General features: G+C 36.2%; 1 long non-coding RNA gene across 1 annotated transcript in view; it reads left to right on the forward strand.

Moving 5' to 3' along the window:
- Positions 1–16039, forward strand: part of LOC148132920 (uncharacterized) — a 38387-nt gene extending 22348 nt beyond the window's left edge. Inside the window, exon 2 of the long non-coding RNA XR_015746982.1 lies at positions 15968–16039. This is a non-coding gene — a long non-coding RNA (uncharacterized LOC148132920). The remainder of the gene's footprint in view (positions 1–15967) is intronic.
- The last annotated feature ends 4752 nt before the right edge of the window (positions 16040–20791 follow it).

Consider the following 20791-nt stretch of genomic DNA (forward strand, 5'->3'; position numbering starts at 1 on the left):
CGCGCGGGCGGGCGGGCGGGGTGGGGGTGAAACGGGCGCTTCGGGGAAGCTGCGGCGACAGGAAAAGCCACCCCACCCCCCGGCTTCTTTGAAGCAGTTTCTTCCTGGGCTGCTGGAGGAGCGATAGAGTGACTGAGAGAGGAACGAGGCAGACACCTGAGGGAGGGAGACACCTGAGGGATGGGGCTGAGGGAGGCAGGGCCGAGGCGCTCCCTGAACTTGGTGGTTTGCTGGCAGACGTTTTATTACCCGACTAGGTAACAACATCAGATGTTACCTAGTCAGGTAATGAAACGTCTGTAAGCAAACTACCAAACTCGGATCTCTCTCCTCTCCCCCCGGTCCTTGAAAAATGTTTCTGCTTGAAACCGGTCCCTGGTACAAAAAGGTTGGGGACCACTGATCTAGTCCAACCCCCTGCCCAAGCGGGAGACCCTACACCATTTCTGACAAATGGCAGTCCAATCTCTTCTTGATGGTCTCAAGTGATGACGCTCCCACAACTTCTGAGGACAAGCTGGTCCATTGGTTGATTGTTCTAATTGTCAGAAAGTTTCTTCTTGTTTCCAAGTTAAATCTCTCCTTGTTCAGTTTCCATCCATTATTCCTTGTCTGGCCTATAGGAGCTTTAGAAAATAGCTTGACCCCTTCCTCCCTGTGGCAGCTCCTATCATGTCTCCCCTGGTCCTTCTCTTTACTAGACTAGCCAAGCCCAGTTCCTGCAACCCTTCGTTGTATGTTTTAGCCTCCAGTCCCCTAATCATCCTGGTTGCTCTTCTCTGTACTTTTTTTAGAGTCTCAACATCTTTTTTATAACGTGGTGACCAAAACAGATTGCAGTACTTTTTTACAGTATCCTTTCCCTGTCACGTCCACCAAGCCATGCCCACCAAGCCATGCCCACAGAAACGGTAGTAAAAAAAAATTGAATCCCACCACTGGTTTCACTGACGTATAATTCCCATACTCAGTGTCTTTGAGAGTGATGTTAAGATACCAAGTCCAGCTTTGCTTATTTTCACATATGATTAAAGGACTAATACTATCTTTAGGCAAGGTCATATAAAATTATAAAGTTTCTTTAAAAAAGAGTATCAAGGATGCAACCAAAATCATTTTTTACCTATGAACAAGAACTCTACAATTGAGAGGAGTCTTGGACTTGCATTCCCCCAAACCCTATCCAATATTTACCCATTATACATCCCTGTCTTTCAAAAGGTGCTTGGAAAGCTTTGCACTGAAATTCACAGCACTGTATAACAATGCCATCCAGATGTCAAGCAAATCATTTTTTTTTTAGGAATATTGCAGTTAATTTTTATTGATCTGGAAAAGCTAAAAAGGATCACACTTAATATCTGTAGGGGAGGCCAGGACTATAAACTAGACTGGGAAAATAAAAAAAAATATCCTGGGAGCAAGGAATGGTGAACCCTTTCTGTGTTGTTGCCTGCATGGCTATTTTCATAAAGTTACCAAATGTTTTATCCCAAAGGTGATTTTTTTTTCCAAAAGGCAACTGGACTTTCTTTGTTTTGCTTGAAGTTGTTTTGCTTTTCATCCTAGAAACTTCTTTAGTCCCAGTTGCCCTTTGATAAAAGCACCATTGGGCGGTGGTGGGATTCAAATTATTTTACTACCAGTTCGGTGGGCGTGGCTTGGTGAGTGTGACAGGAGAAGGATACTGTAAAATCTCCAGTCAGAGGTGGTATTTGACAGTTCTCTGAACTACTCAAAATTTCTTCTACCGGTTCTCCAGAACTGTTCAGAACCTGCTTATAATCACCTCTGGCTTTGGGAACAGTCTTGATCTGGATGACTGAGAATCTCCATAGAGTTGTTTTGCTCAACTCAAAGGAAAGTGAGAGCAATCAACCAATGGAACAGCTTGCCTTCGGAAGTTGTGGGAGCTTTATCACTGGAAGCTTTCAAGAAGAGACGGGACAGCCATTTATCAGAAATGGTGTAGGGTTTCCTGCTTGAGCAGGGGGTTATATTAGATGACCTACAAGGTCCCTTCAAACTCGGTTATTCTAGAAACTCTTCCTTTATACATTTAGTTGAAGTACTGTCTTTTAAACACATTCATGAAAGTAAAGCACCAAAGTCTAAGAACTCTGCTTATGAATCAATTTTGTTTTTCTTTTTTTAATGATATTTTTTGTATGCTTCCTGTCATTATACACTTACTTCTAGGTAACAGAAGGTAATAACAAACTGCTTTTATTTTGTATTTGCTCATAACTGAACTAAAATATTCCTTCAGATTTCCCTAGTTGATTTCAGCAATAACATTAATGACAGAACTTAAACATTTCTGCCAATATTTGAGTTCAGTGAGTTTTCAAAATCTATGAATAATGTTGGTTGTAATAGATTCTATCAATGTCCTACAATGCTGGCTTCAGTTTAAAAATAAATGTCCATATATATTATTAAAAATTTTAAAAATGAAAATCCTCCAATATCATTGTTGTTACTGGTAATTGTTAATACATTATAAGTATTATTAGTAGCAGTGCATTTGTATGCAGTAATCAGCAAAAGAAAGATAATGCAAACATAGGGAGGATAAATATTAGTACGTATATACATGTGTCACATATATTATAAACACAGTGGAATAAAACTGTAGCACTTGACATTGTAAGTTTTAAGTAGCCGAAAGATATTTGGTCCAACTTTGTAATAGTTTACCATTTGTTAGAACTCATTTCATCCACACTGTAAACCAATGTGTAAGAAGTATTTGGTGCTATATACTGATACTGATAGAACACCTGCACCTAAAGAGTGCATGCAAATTGTTCTGTGTTTTTCAGAGAAAAGTGAGCTTCCCCAAGACTTTATCTTTGGCACAATCCTACTTAATGTCTTTGTAGGCAACTTAGTGAATGGAATGGAAAGCATGCTTCTCCTTCCCAGACAAAAACAAAATTGACAAATTCCTTGGAGGTTAAAATAACAGTTCAGCATGACCTCACTTGGCTCTAACTTTCAATCAAATTCAATAGGATGATTTCCACTGTGACAAGAATAAAAGTTGGCATTTGGGTAGGGAAAATCAAATGTATAGGTATTGTAATAGAAAGCCTTTCTTAGTATCCATGTCTGTAAGAAAGATCTAGATCAGATGACTATTAACCATGTGTTGAAGTACAGGTAGTCCTCAAATTACAACCATAATTAAGTTCAAATAAGAAATTTGTTAAGTGAATTTAGTCCCATTTTACGACTTGTCTTGCCACATTTGTTAAGTGAATCACTGCAGTTATTAAATTAGTATCCCTGTTTTTTAAATGAATCTGGTTTCCCCGTTGACTTTGCTTGTCAGAAGGTCCCAAAAGGGGGTCACCTGACCCAGGGACACTGCAATTGTCATAAATGTGAATCAGCTGTCAGGCCTTTGAATGTAAATCACATGACTATGGGGAATGCTGCAAATAAGACTGGAAAATGGTCTTCAGTCACTTTTTTCAGTGGCATTGTAACTTTGAACGGACACTTAAGTGAACTGTTAGGGCTATCTATAGTGTTGAAATTCAGACTGAGCATTGGAAAAGATATCTTGATCAACAATTAATGGACATTTTCACATGAGATCTGGATGGGTACTTGAGGATGACTTAGTGGATTCCTACTCTGGAGACCAGGAGGCTAAATGACCTAAAAGACCAATTTATGAATGTTTAATGCTGTGATTCTTAGAGATTACCTGTTTTGCTGGATTTGTTTTTTATACTTCTCTTATACCTTGATTTTCTATCCCAAACATACAGTTTATTTAGTAACCTATTAAGAAAGGTGTAGGTTGAGTGGAAAGTACTAAGAGAAGAAAAATATTTATTTTCTTGATCTCTTCTAGAATTCCAAGCAGATATTTGGTAAAATCAGATAGAATAAACGCACACTTTGAAAGGAGCAAAATTCAGGATTCAGAAAGGATTAAAGAAGATTAGTCAACCTTGAAAGACATTCAAAGTAGCATGCCCTGACAAATGGCAACTATGTAAGAATCTCATTGCTGTTCAGAACCATCCTTTGCTATAAAAGTAAGAATGTGAAGGTGCGGTTAAGGGAGGGTTTTATTTCCCATTAGATTACGGAAGAAGGTGAGGTGTTATGCCTCTTATTTTCATTCTGCAATAACTCACAACAGCATTTTCCCATCAGTCTGCTCCATTCCAAGTCCCATAATATCATTACACTAGCATTTTTCCAGATCATCTGTCTTTGCTCATAGAAACAGCTTAGGCACCTGTACTTTTAAGAGACAAGACATTACATGATCATCTATTTAATAGCTCTTATGCCCTGTCATGTACAGTAAGTGCAACAAATTGCATGCCAGCATTCAGTAATGATGAAATCTATTGCAATGGAGGGAATCTATTGCAATTCATGGGACAGCCCCAGTAACCTTCCTGGTTCTCCTGACTCTTTGTCCAAGATTCTGTTGTTTTGATGATACAGCCTCAGTTAAACAGCCAACATAACGGGGTGGGTAAAGTCCTAGTTATTTTTCAGACTAGAAGTAAGGAAACCTAAGGTCAGCCCCCCACTGCCCTGCTGTAAAGCTGTCTTAATAGTCATGAACCAGTGGTGGTATGCTACCGGTTTGGCCCAGTTCAGGCGAACTGGTAGTAACAATCACTACCAGTTGGGCAGAACAGGTAGTTAAAAAAAAACCTTCTGATCAGCTGACAGGAGGAAAAAAGGGTTCCAATAATCAGCTGAGAGGATAAAAAACCAAAAAGTGCATGGGAGGGAGGGTCGCTCATAGCTTTTCGTTTCTTCATCCTCTCAGCTGATTGGCTTGTTAGGGGCACAAGCATTAGGGGCGCACATGTGCGCATGCATGATCACCACCGAACTGGTAGCAACTAAGATAGGATCCCACTATTATCATGAACCATTCTCTTTCCATCTTGAACATTATAAACTGATATCCATATACTGTACTGTATAAAAAGTGTGTTATGTTTATTGTCCTTAATTCCTTGATAATAGATAATAAGGATGTGGATATATTAAAAATAAACAGAACAGAGCAGGAAGGAGACTGAAGAATGGTTCTTAAGAAGCATTTTAATGGGTTTGGGCATGTACAGTTGATTCTTCTGCTGGTCAAACAAAAGATCAGAACAACATTCTGCTGGGATTAATTCTGAGATTATCTAACATGTTTTAAGCTTTACTGAAATAAGTAAGAAACATGAAGGCATAAGTGACTTGCTGTGTCTGATCAGCTGTTTGTGTCTAGACGCCTATTTCTTCCAGCAACTAATTAAATGTGTGTAATTAATTCACTAGTAGAGCAAGTGTTTAAGATCCTTCTGTTGCTACTACTGTTCAAATGAATGGCATTTAGCATGCATTCACTCAAGAACAATATCTTTGGTAATGTATTGATGAGAGCTATTGATATCATCACTCAATTCTCCATGAAATTGCCTAATCCTTTTCAAAACTAAGTTGATGGCAAGCATGACACATTTTCCTACGGAATTCCATGGTTTATCCATGTTAATTATTTGCAGCTTTTTATGTCAACAATTAGTTCACTGGATTATTATACAGAAAAATAAAACATAAAAAATATGAAAAAAATGCAAAACAAACATAAAATGAAGAATCCATTGAACCAAAATAAAAACAAGATATGTAAATGAATAAAGCACATTGTAAAACTGAAAAACTGAGGGAAAAAGTGTTTCGATATAGTGCTGAAAATGATAGTTTCTAGATGAATTGCCCTCCCTATTACTGTTAAATCCTTCTTTTTAGCAATTCTTATTTGTTCCTCAGTGGTGGGATTCAAATTAGTTTACCACCAGTTCAGTGGGCGTGGCTTGGTGGATGTGCTTTGCTCATGCCCCCGCACTTTGCGCATGCGCAGAGGCTTTCCTACTGACCTTCTCCTGCACTCTCCCTGTCTCTTCAACAGCTGACACGTGGCAATCTGCTGTGCCATGCAATGCAGCTGAGCATCAAAAGCAGGAAATAAAGGTCAGTATGGAACCAGGGAAGGTGGGTGGGCCCAGCAGCTGATCTTTGGAGTGAACTGGTTTGCTCCCAGATGATCTTCAGGGCTACCAGTTCATCCAAACCAGGCCAACCTGGTAGAATCTCACCCCTGTTGCTCCTCATTTGACAAGTAAATTCAGTAAAAGCTCTTTAAATTTATTTTAGAATCAGGAGAAAAAAAATAATGCTTCATAACAATCTCCAAGGTATTGAATTCTGAAGGCTAATATCAGCACTTCATTACCACTCTAAAATGGATTGGAGGTTGATATAAGACACACAGCATAAGTGCACAATCGTGCCTTACCATCCCTGTCCTATTGTCCCCAATTATTAGTTTCTATTTCTTATATTTAAGCTTATGTTTATTCTTATTTCTATTGTATTGTAAGCCTTTGACAAAATAAATAAATAGAAACAGTGTTCTGATATAATGAGATGGTTTCAGTCAATTCTTATGAACAATTTCAGTTTGTTTACTGTCCATTCCATAGATAACATGTTTACATTTTATACCAATGTTGGGATGGCAAATTTTTGATTCTCCAGATGTTGCTGATTTATAACATTCTTTATCATTGACCATTTTGTCTGGAACTTATGGAATAGCATCTCAGTGGTTCAATCCAAGCAAAGTTACTAGACATGGATGATGCAATTTTGTTAATCTTTTTTTGCTTTTAGCATCCTAAAGGTTAGTGTTCATGGCCAACTTGGGTTTTTCACTACTCAGTTATAATTCCAGATTGTCTATGAACAAGTTGTAAAGCACTCTTTCCAAATCCCAATACAGACCCTTGAGGATCTCACTTCTTACATGATTCCATTATATGAGATTTTTCAATTTAGTCCATCTTGTTCTTTAACCAGCTACCAGTCCATCTTCTGGTTCTTATCAATACTATTGCTGACAACCCTTCAAGACAAGTTAGCACAAGAAAAGGTTTCCACAAGAAATCTTCTTTGATACTATTTCTCTAATAAATCAACACTTTTTGATATAAGCTGTAGTATGCATTAAAAAAAAGAGTTGGAAGCTTGGTGGTGTTTTCCTTTTGTTCTCTCTTACATAAAAGATAACCAAGGGGGAGTTAGTTTAAGTTTCTTTCAATGTCTTCTTCCCTTCCTGAGATTAATTCATGTTTTGCTAACAGTCTCCACATGCCTTCTCCAAGTTCAATATTCAATTAAGGAAAAAATTATTCTGAGAATCTACATATTTTTCTGACTTGCTAGTTCAGTCTACTTTAGGGTTCTCAGTGCTTGGACTTTCTTGTTTTTTTTCCTTGAAAATATCTCATGTCTCATCCAAGAAGCTTCTTCAGTTCTCAGTTGAGAACCTTCATAGATATAAATAAAAGAACAGATTGTTGAAAGCTGATGGTGCATGATTGTGCAGAAGTATATGATATGGCAAAGCATGGGGAAAATAAATATTATGCCCAATCATCGTGCTTGTACCAAAGAAGAAAATAGCTTCCTTCAAGATTTTGTAAGTTACTTGTTCATGCTGCATATGAAAGAGCAAAAAATTTGGCAGGGTTATAATAGTAATGGAATGAAGGATGGAAAGGCCTGTCTTAGACTGACAGTAATCCTAACCACTGGCTTTAAATTTGCAACTGTCTTGTATTTCTTCAGACATCTTCCTAATCAAATTTTAGCTAAATTAATTTAATGTTCTAACTCTTCCTATGCCAAATACTTTACTTCCCCAAAATAACCACAAATAAAGAGTATGGGATTATCATATACACCTTTTGTGTTAGTACTAAACATAGAAAATCTGCAATAAATGAATTGTTCATAAATTTTCTCAAAGGAAGTGTGAGAGGAGAATCTAGAGTTTTGTATGGAGTTTAATTTACCTTTCCCCAATATAATACCCTCCAAATGCATGGGACCACAACTTAACTCCATTACCTCTAGCCAGCAAGTTATATACATTAATTTTAATGTATTTTTACATAATTTGAGATTTTTGGATGAGCAGAGGTTAGAAATAGAAACAATTTCCTAAAAGTTCAAATTATTGTTTAAAAAAATCTATTTGGTTGGATTTTTAAAAAGGAAAAAAGGTGTAATGGATAACTGATATATACAACAATGAACATATATGTATTATATTGCCTTCCAAATTGTAGATGATAAGTATATTTTACTTGCAACAATTGTCAGTTTGTGATTGACTGAATATCAACCTGGGCCATTTTAGAAAACATCTGGAGAGAGTCATTATAGTCAATCAGAGTTGTATAGAACAAATCATGTGAAAGTGTGTATAAATCTGACATTTCAGTAACAATGTACAGGAGAATAGGTCTTTCACTCTATCCAGTGTCATTCTATGTAATACTGCAGATATAATGCTATTACTTTATTTAAAACCTAGATGCTAAAGGTCAAGAAGCATAATGATTAATGGAAGAAAAATAGGGGAGAGATCTCTAAATTGCAAGGTGTGTAAGGCAGAGTTGAAGGAATTGGATGTGTTTAATCCAGAGAAAGTATAATTAGAGGATAGAGATCTAAAGTGTTTTTAAAAAAGAGCCAGCTGAGCAGAGGTGGTATTCAGCAGGTTCTGACCAGTTCTGGAGAACCGATAGCAAAAATTTTGAGTAGTTCAGAGAACCAGCAAATACCATCTCTGACTAGAGATTTTACAGTATCCTTCCCCTGCCACGCCCACCAAGCAACGCCCAGAGAACCGGTAGTAAAAAAAAATTGAAGTCCACCACTGCAGCTGAGTGTCTTATGGTAGGTTCCTTACCAGACTTTGCAGAATTAATAGATGCTAGGAGGATTTTGGAAATATGTGATATTTCTAGAAATATACCCAAATAAATACAAACACAAGTTATAATGGGCGAGAGAGATTGATGAGATGAACTAACAGCATTTTCCAACTCTAAATTCATGTTCCTCATTGAGTAATTACCAGGATGTATGAAATTGTGGTCAGATGAGGTACCTTGACCTGAATTGTGGGAGGTACTGGTTATATTAAGAAGTATCTCTATAATGGAGATCAGCATAAAATCATGCAATCTTTCATTATTGTAACAATATGGTTTTGAGCTTCTGTAATTATATAAATTGCAGCTGCTGCATTTTTATTTATTTTTATCCTGTCTATCCTTCAAGAGCTCCAAGAGGTGATAGCCCAATTTTATCTAATTTTTTTTTCTTCCCATACCAACCCTGTGGAATATGCTGGATTGAAAAATAATAACTAACCCAGGACCATTCAGGGATGGTCCATGTTAAGATCTAGCTTGAATCTACTCTACTTAGTAAAAATTCAGTGCCTCATCATTACATAATAAGAGATTGACTGGCCATGATACATTAACTGAGTATGTGGACCTTAGATATCCTATAGAAACAACTGATTTGTGTATGCAGAGATATAAATGCCCAGATATTTTCAACTTAGTGATTGATTTCTTGAAGGTTCATTCTTCTTGGAGTCTTGGACTTGCTCTTCCTGGAATTTCCAGCCCAACTGGAACTCCTTGAAGGAAGAAGAAGAGTTGGAAGAGGGCCAAATTTTAGTCCTTAGAATCTTAAGTTTTAAAAAAATCTAAATACAGTATTTGAACTGTACTGTTGGAGGTAAAGTTATGTTTCACCTAGTCTGAGCAGAATCCAAAACGGTGCCTACTGCAGAATGTAAAGTTGAAAAAAGCTTCTAGTTCGAATGGGAAAACACAGGGCAAGGAAAGTCTATTAATTTAATGGGCTATTACTGCACTAACTGCAATATAAAATTTTAAAAAAAATGGTAGCTGCTGCTCAGTGGAGAACCTAGGTACCCAGCAACATAATGACTGCATAGAGCACCATTGAAAGACAGGGGATCTGCCAGCCACTGTAGTCACTGTAGCTGTCATTAGGTCAGAAGGAAGCACTGCTGACTGTTCTACTGGTTGAACAGGCTTAAGTTGGTTTAAATAAATAAACAGCGATTTTGAAGCAGATTAGTCAGGCAGTGTTGGTGACCCATACTGATGATAACGCAAGTAAATGTGCCCCTGTGCCTTTAAACTTTTTTTAAAAGCAGTGCTACAGGGGTAGCCTTTCACTTTCAGCCACAATTGGAACTGGAATTTCTGTCACTAAGGGAGGTGCTCAGTGCTCACTAGTTGTAACTATGAAGATGAAACTTGCTGAAGATTCCTCTTGCTGGAAAATCCATTTATAAAAAGGACCAGATGGGACACATAGACTTTGAAATGATAATCAGATGGCAAGGCTAGGGAGAAATAAACAAACTGGAACAATGACTTCCATTTTCCCCCCAAACTTCATGAAATGAAAAAAAATATCTCTAGATGCAACTTTTTAGCTCAATGCATTTTCAACAAGTTTCTTAAAGATTTGAAACACAGTGCAGATGATTATTTGTTAGGAGTGTTATAGAGTGGCTTTCTTTAACGAATAGAAAGATTGGAGCAGCTGATCTTTAAGGTTCTTCCAGTTCTATAATTTCATTCCTCAGGGACACTCTTGAAGAACCATTTTCACATTAGTATGAATGTGTACATGTGTGTGGTGTGAGTGTATGTGTGTCATGTTTATTAAGTTGTTTTTAGAACTAAAAGGTAGTATGAGCACTTTAACTCTTAATCTGAATTTGGACTTAAAACTGCAAGAAGAAAAATCCTGTTCAAAATATATTGAGCTTAGTTTATTTCTTCTTATGTTCTTGGAAGTCTCTGACCTTTCTCTGGAACTGATACATTTCCATTTTTTATCCTGTTTTTTTACTTCTTGGCTAAGGCAGTAGGTGAACCAGCCAATCCTGCTTTGTGGCCAGATCCTCAGCTTCAAATGTGGCCAGGCCCATCTTATATTGGCATGATATGCAACCTGTCCTGACTCATTCCTTGTTCTGGAGCATGAATCAAGAAAAATGGAGCTCTACCCTCCCATTATCTAATATGTGAAGAATACAAACACATAATAGTGCAAATAATATTTTTCTTTTCCATCAGATGGGAATGAATTTTGCCAGCAATTTAGAGGACTATGAAGAATTAAGAAATGCCACATTTCACATAAAGAAATATCAAATGTTTTAAGTTACATTCCTTTAAATTGAAGTGTGGTTTATTAAATTGCCAATAAAGTCTTTCCATTTCACCAGAATGGGCTGTGATTTATGGGAAAGCTAGAACATTAATAGGATATGAAGTAAGCTAAGAAATTAATACAGAAGTTTCTATATGTACGGTGACTGCTTAATCAAGCCACTCTCATAGTATTCTTTCCACCTACCTATTATTCCTAGAGTAATTGACTGAGCCTCACTGCAATGTACCATTCTCTCTCTCTGATGAAATTTCCTAATGTAGTAATGCATGTGGGAACATGTGGATACATGCACAGCCCAATGAATAAAATCAAATTGGAACAAGAGACATGCTGCCTACAAGGTCAAAAGACAAGGAAAATTTGTTATTTAAAGTTTTGTTCAATAGAAAACAGAATTGAATCAATTTTTGGAATGAAAGAGAATTGGACTACTATATAAAGTAGTATAATAGAATAATTACTGTCCTTAAACAAAGTAAAAACAACAACAATATAAGATCCTGAGACAGGAAAGGTGAGGAGGAAGGGGAAGAGAGGAATGGAAAGTCGGAGGGAACAAATTAGCTGAAGTGGAATTAAAAAATAGATTGTTTGGGCATTTACAGTAGATCACATTCAGAATCACTCAAATAGGATGACAGCATGACAATCAGATATGACTGCATGAAATTTGTCTCTGTCTCTCTGTCATCTTTCTCCACAGGGAAAAATGGGAAGATAGAGTACTGAAAGAGCTCCTGAAAGAAAGGTGTGAATGCAATGTTGATCACAAATGCACACAGAAAGACACACACATAGGACTTTGAAGTAAAGATGGGACAAATTAGAGATGTCTTGTCCATTTTGAATGGGTTGACAAAAGTCACCCTGAAATTGCTTTAATCTTGTTCTGAGTTCAGCCTTTTTCCTCAGTGAGGTCAAAATCTCATTCTTAAGCCACCATTGTATGATAGAAGATTTTTTTTTCAACCTTATGAGATAGTAGCAGCATGGAAGCTTTGAGATTTTTGAAAGGATGGGAAAGTATAGCTCAATCCTAGGTAGGATATTAAACTGTCCAGGAGATGTACTGAATTTCAGAAAACCGCTTTACTTCCATGCTGCTGTACTTCCACTAATGACAAAAGTGTCACACTGAAGTTCAGCTGCAGTTCATATAGCTGCTGGGATATATAAACCAGGTTACAATTTATTTGATGCTCTCCTAATTTATTCCAGCCAAAATAAGTGCACTCATTTTCATGCAGATTTACCTGGGAATAAATTCCATTCGTTAATCGTGTATAGCATAGATTTCCATGCATTTTTTTTCCTTATAAAATTTAGAAAGCTGCACAACTCCAGGAATAAGAGTCTTTAATCCTCCCAGTGAAACAAGGGGATTTAAAACCATTCATCTTTGGTTGGATTGTGTCCACATATTTTACTGATTCAGCTAAATCTGTATCCTTTCTTTATTAGATGTATATTTTTATAAGATACTTTCAAGGGAGAGAGTGAGGTATTTCAAATACTATCAGGTTGTTTATTTATCTTTGATTCCTCCCATTTCATCCTCTCATAAGAGGCCTTATTATTAGAGCAGCCCATGAGGTCTTGGGTTTCTATGAAAATTCTAATAAAAAAATCCATTCCTTTGCACTTCAAGTCTTGCTATCTTTTTGAAACGTCTGTAGCTTTGTTCTTCCTGCTGGGCTTAATGATTTCTGAGTTCAATAAACCCATAAACAGCTTTATTGCATTCCTATCTTGGCAGAATTAAATGATCAAAATTAAGTCTAAAATAGCAATATTGTTTAAAAGCTATCTACAATATGCACTAATAATAAAAAATAATTGGCTAGAATAGCTTTAATTGTATTCATGAGACCAGGGAAAATAAAGTTTTTCTGCCTCAAAGTATAAACAGTGCTTTTTATTATGTTTCAGAGGCTAATTCTTTAAAGAGAATTAATTAATGTTTCATTTTCCCTTATCACAATGTTGTTGACATTGTTTCAGCATACATCATCACACTTTTAAAGTAACCACAAAATGGTCTTGTCAGGATTTATTAACTGACCAAGTTAAAAATGCTTGTTGCATGATGTCTGTCACAATTAGTTCAGCAGCCACAATTTATTTTGAAATGAAAAAAAAAATGTTCCCATAAATCTGGAAATCTCCCAAAACCCTTTTAAAATAAGATTTTTTATGAAAAGTTTATTTTTTGAGCACTGAAATTTGAAGACCAAAGTGTTTGGTCATCCTAAAGTGTCTTCCTTTATAACTTCTATTTGTTTTTTGTCTCCTGGGAGAAAGTAAAAAAGAAATCTGAAGTTTTGCAGTTAGTTTGGTTAAACTGTGGAAGAAATTTCCTGGCACAATAAGCACATTTTTACCACTTCAAATCTTTTGCGTTTAATCATAGCTTGATCAGATATCAAGCTATGATTAAACACAAAAGATTTGAAAGAGCAAATGTTAAAGAAAGAGGAAATGTTAAGGGATCATTCTACATCTTTTGAAGTTGCTTTATTTTTATGTTAAATACATTTTTTACCAACCACCATTATACTTTGTCTCAAATGGTAAAAGATATGCTGTTAAACATCACTTGTATAAGTGAGGGTTTTTATGAATCCCTTATATGTTTCCTTCCACCTCTTACTTCTTTTCTCATACCGTAGAACAGTGCTGTCAAACTCACAGCCCATGGGCCGGAAGTGGCATGTACTGGCCACACCCACATCCAGTTTAGCGAAGAGGAAAAAAGTCACGATACGTCACATGATGCCGGAATGATGGTGCAAGTTTGACACTCCTGCTGTAGAATATCCTTTAAAAGGAAAGATGAGGAAAAACAGGCTGTATTAGAAGCATCTGAAAGCAATTTCATTTAAATTAACTAAGAGAAATTAAAATAAAACAGCAACATTTTAAGAAGGATTTACAATGTTGAGCTTCATCACAGAGACAAAATGAATTATGACAATGACATGGAAAAAGTAATAGAGAACTTTATCATCCATAGCATGTGAAAGCAAACAAGCAAAAAATAGTCAAAATAAAGAGAATTTGAGAAACAAATAGTGAAATCAAGTCAGCTTTTGAACATGTAAGATGCTGTATGGATATTTTTCCTTTACCTATAAACATCTTTCTCTACAATTTAATTTTGTGAGTACTTTCCATCTAACCTGTATCACTCTTAGCTTGACTTCTTTTGGTTTCTCTTTATTGCAACAAAAGCTTTTGAAATCATGAAAAAATGGCATGGATTTGTGCCCAATTTGAATATGATCTCATAGAATAATGTTTTAATTTACCTATACTTTTTTAAGAAGCAAACTTAGTCAATGTATTTTGTCTATTATGAAGACATTCAACTTTCCTTCTTAAACCTGTGAGTGATGTGTGTATGGAAACTCTTTGCTACGCAGATCAATATAAGAACTCCCTCTGCCATAATGTTTGGTAGCTGTGATTTGGGTTTTCTTTACAAGTCTGTCCTTTTAGTTTTTGAACCAAACTTGGGCACGCATTTCAATAATAAAGTTTGCATTTCATTTAAAGCATTTTTTCTAAAAAATTTTTTATAAACAATCATATTCATAGTTTCTTTATGTGCTCATGGAATATTTACTTATATCTAGGATCCAAGGGGTTTTGTACATTTGATTGAGATCCATGGGGAAGCTTTAAATGAAAGCTTAGGTGATCCAGCACACACTGTTGATGACTCAGTAGGCTGGCCTCTTCACTCTTGGAATTAAGGCCTCAGCAGGCTGTTATGAGACTGCTGTAATTGGACAACTGAAAAATGTCAATAGGAGGAGAATTGATGTGGTTCAAAGATGAACAAAGATGAAGAAAGATGTCGGGAACTTCCGGTTTGAGCTTCTTCAGTGACAGACCAAAACCTCATCTCTGCGAGGCTTCGATCCGTGCTCGCCGCTGGAGCACCCCGAGCCGGCTGGTTTCGGGGCTAAGCCACCCCGTAGAGGTGGTGAAGAGTGGAGAGACTGCCTGCAGGGTTGAGGAGAGCCGCATCTCTCCTCCCCAGCTGGCCATTACTCCCTTTCCCAAAGGCGGTTGCAGCGGTGGTCAGAAATGGCCTCCACAAAGAAGAACTCCACCGGAAAAGAATGTGCAGGAGGAAGATAAGAAGAGAAAGTTTTGGTTGACCGGGTCAAACAGCAAAAGCAACAAATAAGGTACCCTGGAATTGAAACTGTTAAAAAACAATAACATTGTTCCCTAAGTAGATTTTTAAGCTGCAAAGGAGAGAGAAAAGGGAAAAGATTTGGTTTTCTCCTTTTCCTATACTGACAGCTAAGAGACTTAAGGAAGAAATTGGGAAAAAAATCCACTTTGACATCAATAGGCATTTAATGCTGAAAATAAAAAGTCAAAGGGATAATAAAGATTTCTAGATAATTAAAAGCTTTTGAAAACAGGAAAGGAGAGAAAAAGAATAAAAGGGTAGGATCTGGAAGGGAGGAGACTACCTGGAATTAAAAAAGAACTTACAGCAAAATCTCAACAAGACTTCCAAAAGATACATTCTAACTGAAATATCGCAACAAAAACCCCAGGAAGAAAAAGTCAAATAAGAAATAAGAACATATAACTCGGGACTATCTGGATTACTTGATGATTTCTGGATTCTTGGTTATTGTTTTGAATGACTAAAATCAATCAAGTGGTTGTTTAAAACTGTTTAAAATGGCTCCACTTTTAGAAGAACTGAAAATGGAACTTAAAAAGTACAAAGAAGATGCACAAGAAGGGAGAGGTTCTTTTGGCTTTGTATTTCAGTTTTTAGAAATGGAGATTTGGAATTTTGAGAAACAACAAGAAATGCCTGCACAACAAGAAGATTGCAACAAAGAAGAAGCCATCTTTAATGAACAAGTAATCTTAGATGGGGGGAAAAAGGAAAGGGGGGAAAGAGAATGGAAAGTTTAAGATTGGGAAAAACAACTCCAAAAAAAAAATATATATATATATATAGAGTGAAAAATAAGTATAAAATCAGAAAGCAACAGAAGAGGGAAATGCAGAAGAGAGAATTAGAAGTAGAGAGACAAGGGGGTAAAAAGGGGAGGGAGAAGATGAGAGGGAAAAAAGAAAGGAAAAGAAGTTATAAAGGACAGAAGCAAAATATAGAGAAACAGGGCCTATTTAGAGATAATGGGTGAAAACTTAATGGAAAGGGGGATTCTGCAAAGGGACATAAGACAGTATGGTTATATTAGAAGCAGAAATAATTTTAGAAAATATGAAACAATGTATGATTAAAATGTCTGATAAAATAGCTATCGTAATTCAGTGGAATGCTTGTCAATAAAGAAATCTAAGAAACGGTATATTTAATGATTTATAAAACATATGTGAAGAGAAATAAGGAAAAAATTATGGAGATTATATGTGTTTTTAAGGAAGTATGATATTTAATTGAACAGAGGTGTTAAAGATGTTAAGATTTTAATGATTATTAATGATAGAACTGAACTGGAATGGAATGAGGGCTTATAATTACATATATTTACAATCTTTCTTTTTCTTTTTTTAAAGAATATAGTGTGTATTATAAGAATGTACCAAGCAGAATTCGATTGGAAGTTATGTATTATGTATGATATTGAAGGTCATAAACTTAAGGTATATATTGAAGTTTAAATAAGAGTTGAATGGATGTAATTAAAAGATATAAAGGTGTCATACTCCAATTAGTAACTACAGGAGAAAATTTGTTTAATGAGAAAAGATAATATGAAATTGAAACAGAACAGACAAAAGTATAAATATAATGATTTGAATTGAGATGAGATAATCAAAATAAAATTGAGAAAATTAAAAGAGGGGAATAACTATATAGAAAATGTAAAATAGTATAAGATATGGAATAGAATACAAAAAGGAGCATGAAATTGAGTTTTGTGCCTGTATAAAGAAGTTCAACCCGGGACCATGCTATTTTCAAAAAAGATGTTTTACTTGTATTTTGTATGTGTGAAAACCCAAATAGAACTTTATTTAAAAAAAAAAAAAGATGAAGAAAGATGTCTAGAGTACCGCCTAAACTTTTAGAACATCAAGGAACAATTACAATTACAACTGACCTGAATATAATTTGGTACAATTTTAATTCATATGGTCAAAATTTGGCTCAACAGATGTGAGAGAACAATTGTTCTCTCTTGCAATGGATATCTTTGTAATGTTCTTTTTACATCACACAGACTAGCCACTATTAATCTTTGCAGCACACTATTTTATTAATGCAAAGCATAATTTAGGAGTGAACTAAACTCAGTTCAAAGCATGGAAGAATAAATCAGCATTCGCTTCCTCTCTATCTAAACTTTATGAATGAGACTGGGAACAACTGAGTTTTGCCTGTTAAAAATCTAAGTAATGCACAGCATTAGATTTGAATTAAAAATATGATATTATATATAACAATTGCATCAGCTATAATCCAAATTATTTGAATGACTTTTAAAATTTGTTCACAGCATATTCCATATCTTTTAAAATAATTTATCTAGAAATATTAATGACTTTCATTTAATTTAGGAATATATAGAATGAGATCAGTGAAAAGTGATTTTGTTTTCCCCATCATAGGAAACTATATTGAACACACAGAGAAGTTTGTGAGCTTATTGTCACCATTCTCTTTTATCTGTTCTCAATCCCTTTTGATTTGCAAAGGTGCTTTTCAAGACAAGGAATAATGGATGGAAACTGAACAGGGAGAGATTCAACCTGGAAATAAGGAGAATTTTTCTGACAGTGAGAACAATCAACCAATGGAACAGCTTGCCTTTGCAAGTTGTGGGGACTTCATCACTGGAAGCTTTCTAGAAGAGACTGGACTGCCATCTGTCAAAAATGGTGTAGAGTCTGCTTGGGCAGGGGGGTTGAGCTAGATGACTTACAAGGTCCTTTCCAACTCTGTTAATCTGTATCTGTATCTGGCTGTAAGTGTGAAAATGGTCATATATCAGAGGTGGTATTCAACAGGTTCTGACCAGTTCTGGAGAACCAGTAGAGGAAGTTTTGAGTAGTTCGGAGAACTGGTAGCAGAAATTTTGATTAGTTTGGAATACCACCTCTGACTGGCCCCGCCTCATCTATTCTCTACCTCCCAAGTCCCAGCTGATTGGCTGGGTCTTCTTTTGTTGCCCTGCACAGGAGAACAGAGCTGGAAAGCAGGTTAGTGGGGTGGGGAGAGAATGGGGATTTTACAGTATCCTTCCCCTGGAGTGGGGTGAGAATGGAGATTTATAGTATCCTTCCCCTGCCCCACCTACCAAGCCATGTCCATCAAGCCACACCACGCCCACCAAGCCACATCCACAGAACCAGTAGTAAAAAACTTTGAATCCCACCACTGTCATATATGTACCTTTTCTTAGTGCTGTTGTAACTTCGAACAGTTACTAAATGGACTTTTGTAAGTCAAGGACCACTTGTGCAAGGAAGCTGGTTAAAGACATTGCAGGTATGTATTAAGGGAACAGAAGTTATTTTCTGTCACTCATTGCAGAATCTCTGACTTTCCTTTATGCAGAAAGAGTATTCAAAGAATATCAGATTTTTGTGATCCTTTTGCATTCCTCGTTGAACATTTTTGCTTGCTTCCAATGTTTGGAACTGTGAGGACGTTGCCTGTTTCTAACCACAACAGATGTTCTTGCTTCTTTAACAGCAATGTGGCAGAATCATAAAGTACTACTTGCCTTTATTGACCAGAACTTTAAATCATCCTATAACTGGAGCTATGAACCCTATTATTAAACATATTTAATTATTAGGATGGTGGTTCTGAATTCTACAGTGTCATGTGCACACTTTACTAATATCAACGTGAGTTATACATGCTGCAATGAGCTTGCAGAATATTTTGATGGTTAAATTGCTTGCATCCATCCAACCTGGTTTTTGCGTTGAAAGAAAATTCTAAAGTGATGATGGAGGCAGTGACTTTCATCTTCCTAAACTGGAGGTCAGAGAAAGTTTTCACACGAATGAGGCAGTAGGCTCATTTATTAGACTGTTGTTTGGAGTAGAATTTGCCAGTTGACTAATAGAGATGTTAAATGTTTCCAGGAGATAGGGATACCTGGATGAAAGGATCTATAAAACCTCCTTTGAAAGAAGTTGTGATATGACTGCAAATCATTGGAGACCAAAGGCGAACATGCTGCTTTCAGTGAAAAATGAAAGCAGACATGTCTTTAAGAATACCCATGCAGCAACTTTAGTTGTGCTATATGCATGCATGATGGACATTTTTAATAAACTGATAGAAAAGAAAAAATGCTGTGCGTACTTACCATACATCCGCATGTCTAAGCTTGTGTCTAAGCTATTGCATTTAGTTATGAGTGATAAGTTTGATTTTAGTTGGTTTATCAATCAGAATAGAACTGGAAGGGACCTTGGAGTTCTTCTAGTCCATCCCGTGCTCAAGAAGGAGACTCTATCATTTCAGATAGGTGGCTGTCCATTCTTTTCTTAAAAACCTCCAGTGGTGAAGCCCCTACAACTTCTGAAGGCAAGCTATTCCACTGTTTAATTGTCCTCACTGATAGGAAGTTTCTCCTTAATTCCAGGCTGCTTCTCTCCTTGATTAGTTTTCATTCATTGTTTCCTTTCTTGCTTTCTGGTGCTTCGGAAAATAAGTTGACCTCTCTTCTTTATGGCAGCCCCTCAAATACTGGAATACTGCTATCATGTCACATCCTAGTCCTTCTTTTCTCTAGACTGGCCATACCCAATTCCTGCAACTGTTCTTCATATGTTTTAGTCTCCAGGCCTTTAATCATCTTAGTTGCTCTTCTTTGCACTTTTCCCCAAAGTCTCAACATATTTTTTGTAATGTGGTGACCAAATTGTAATGCTCTAATCCTCATGTTTTGGGGTCACCACTTCCCGTAAAATATTGCATTTACCCAGCTGAATTGTATCTGATCAGTATCCCATCTGTCATTTCTCTGTATGATTCTCCCCTGGTCTATTCTAGGGAATTCATTTTTTAAACCCCCAGATAAGCACAGAATTAGTCTGGTTACTATTATAAAGGTATATACGATAAGTAGAGTTCTCTGACTTCTTATCCCTTCTCTTCATCCACCATTTGTCCATTAAGCTAGTTTCAGAACCAATTAAGGATAACATTTTCTGAATTTTCAGTTTTTAAAAAATTATTTCAAGTGCACATTTGTATATTAGCTGTCATTAGATGTCTTCTCACAACAAAGATATAAAGGAATCTCCTAAAAAACCTGTATATATTATAAGCCTCTTTCATTTCTCCATTGTACAGATAACTTTACCATGAGTATTTGACTCCAAGCTTCTTACACAAATATATCCGCTGAAATAAAAATTGACATTTTTCTGACTAATTTTCATCATTTATGTTAAGAAATCATCAATGTATTCAACATTGGTAATAAAGAAACCCATACCATAGTATCACTGTCTTTCAGTGATGTCATATTTTTTTGACATTTCTGGTTTGTTTTCATAGTAGTTGTTCCTTAAATAATAGTCAGACCTGACACAACCTTTTTTTTCAGAATACAAGGATACAAGGATTTTAAATCTTAACCATTGCTTAAGCCTTTCCTTCTTTCCAGCAGGGTTACATGTTTTCTCAGGGATT

The sequence above is a fragment of the Notechis scutatus genome, chromosome 1 (genome assembly GCF_049901735.1).
Source record: "Notechis scutatus isolate UNSWTSFEM ecotype Mainland chromosome 1, rNotScu1.2, whole genome shotgun sequence".
In the NCBI taxonomy this organism is placed as follows: domain Eukaryota; kingdom Metazoa; phylum Chordata; class Lepidosauria; order Squamata; family Elapidae; genus Notechis; species Notechis scutatus.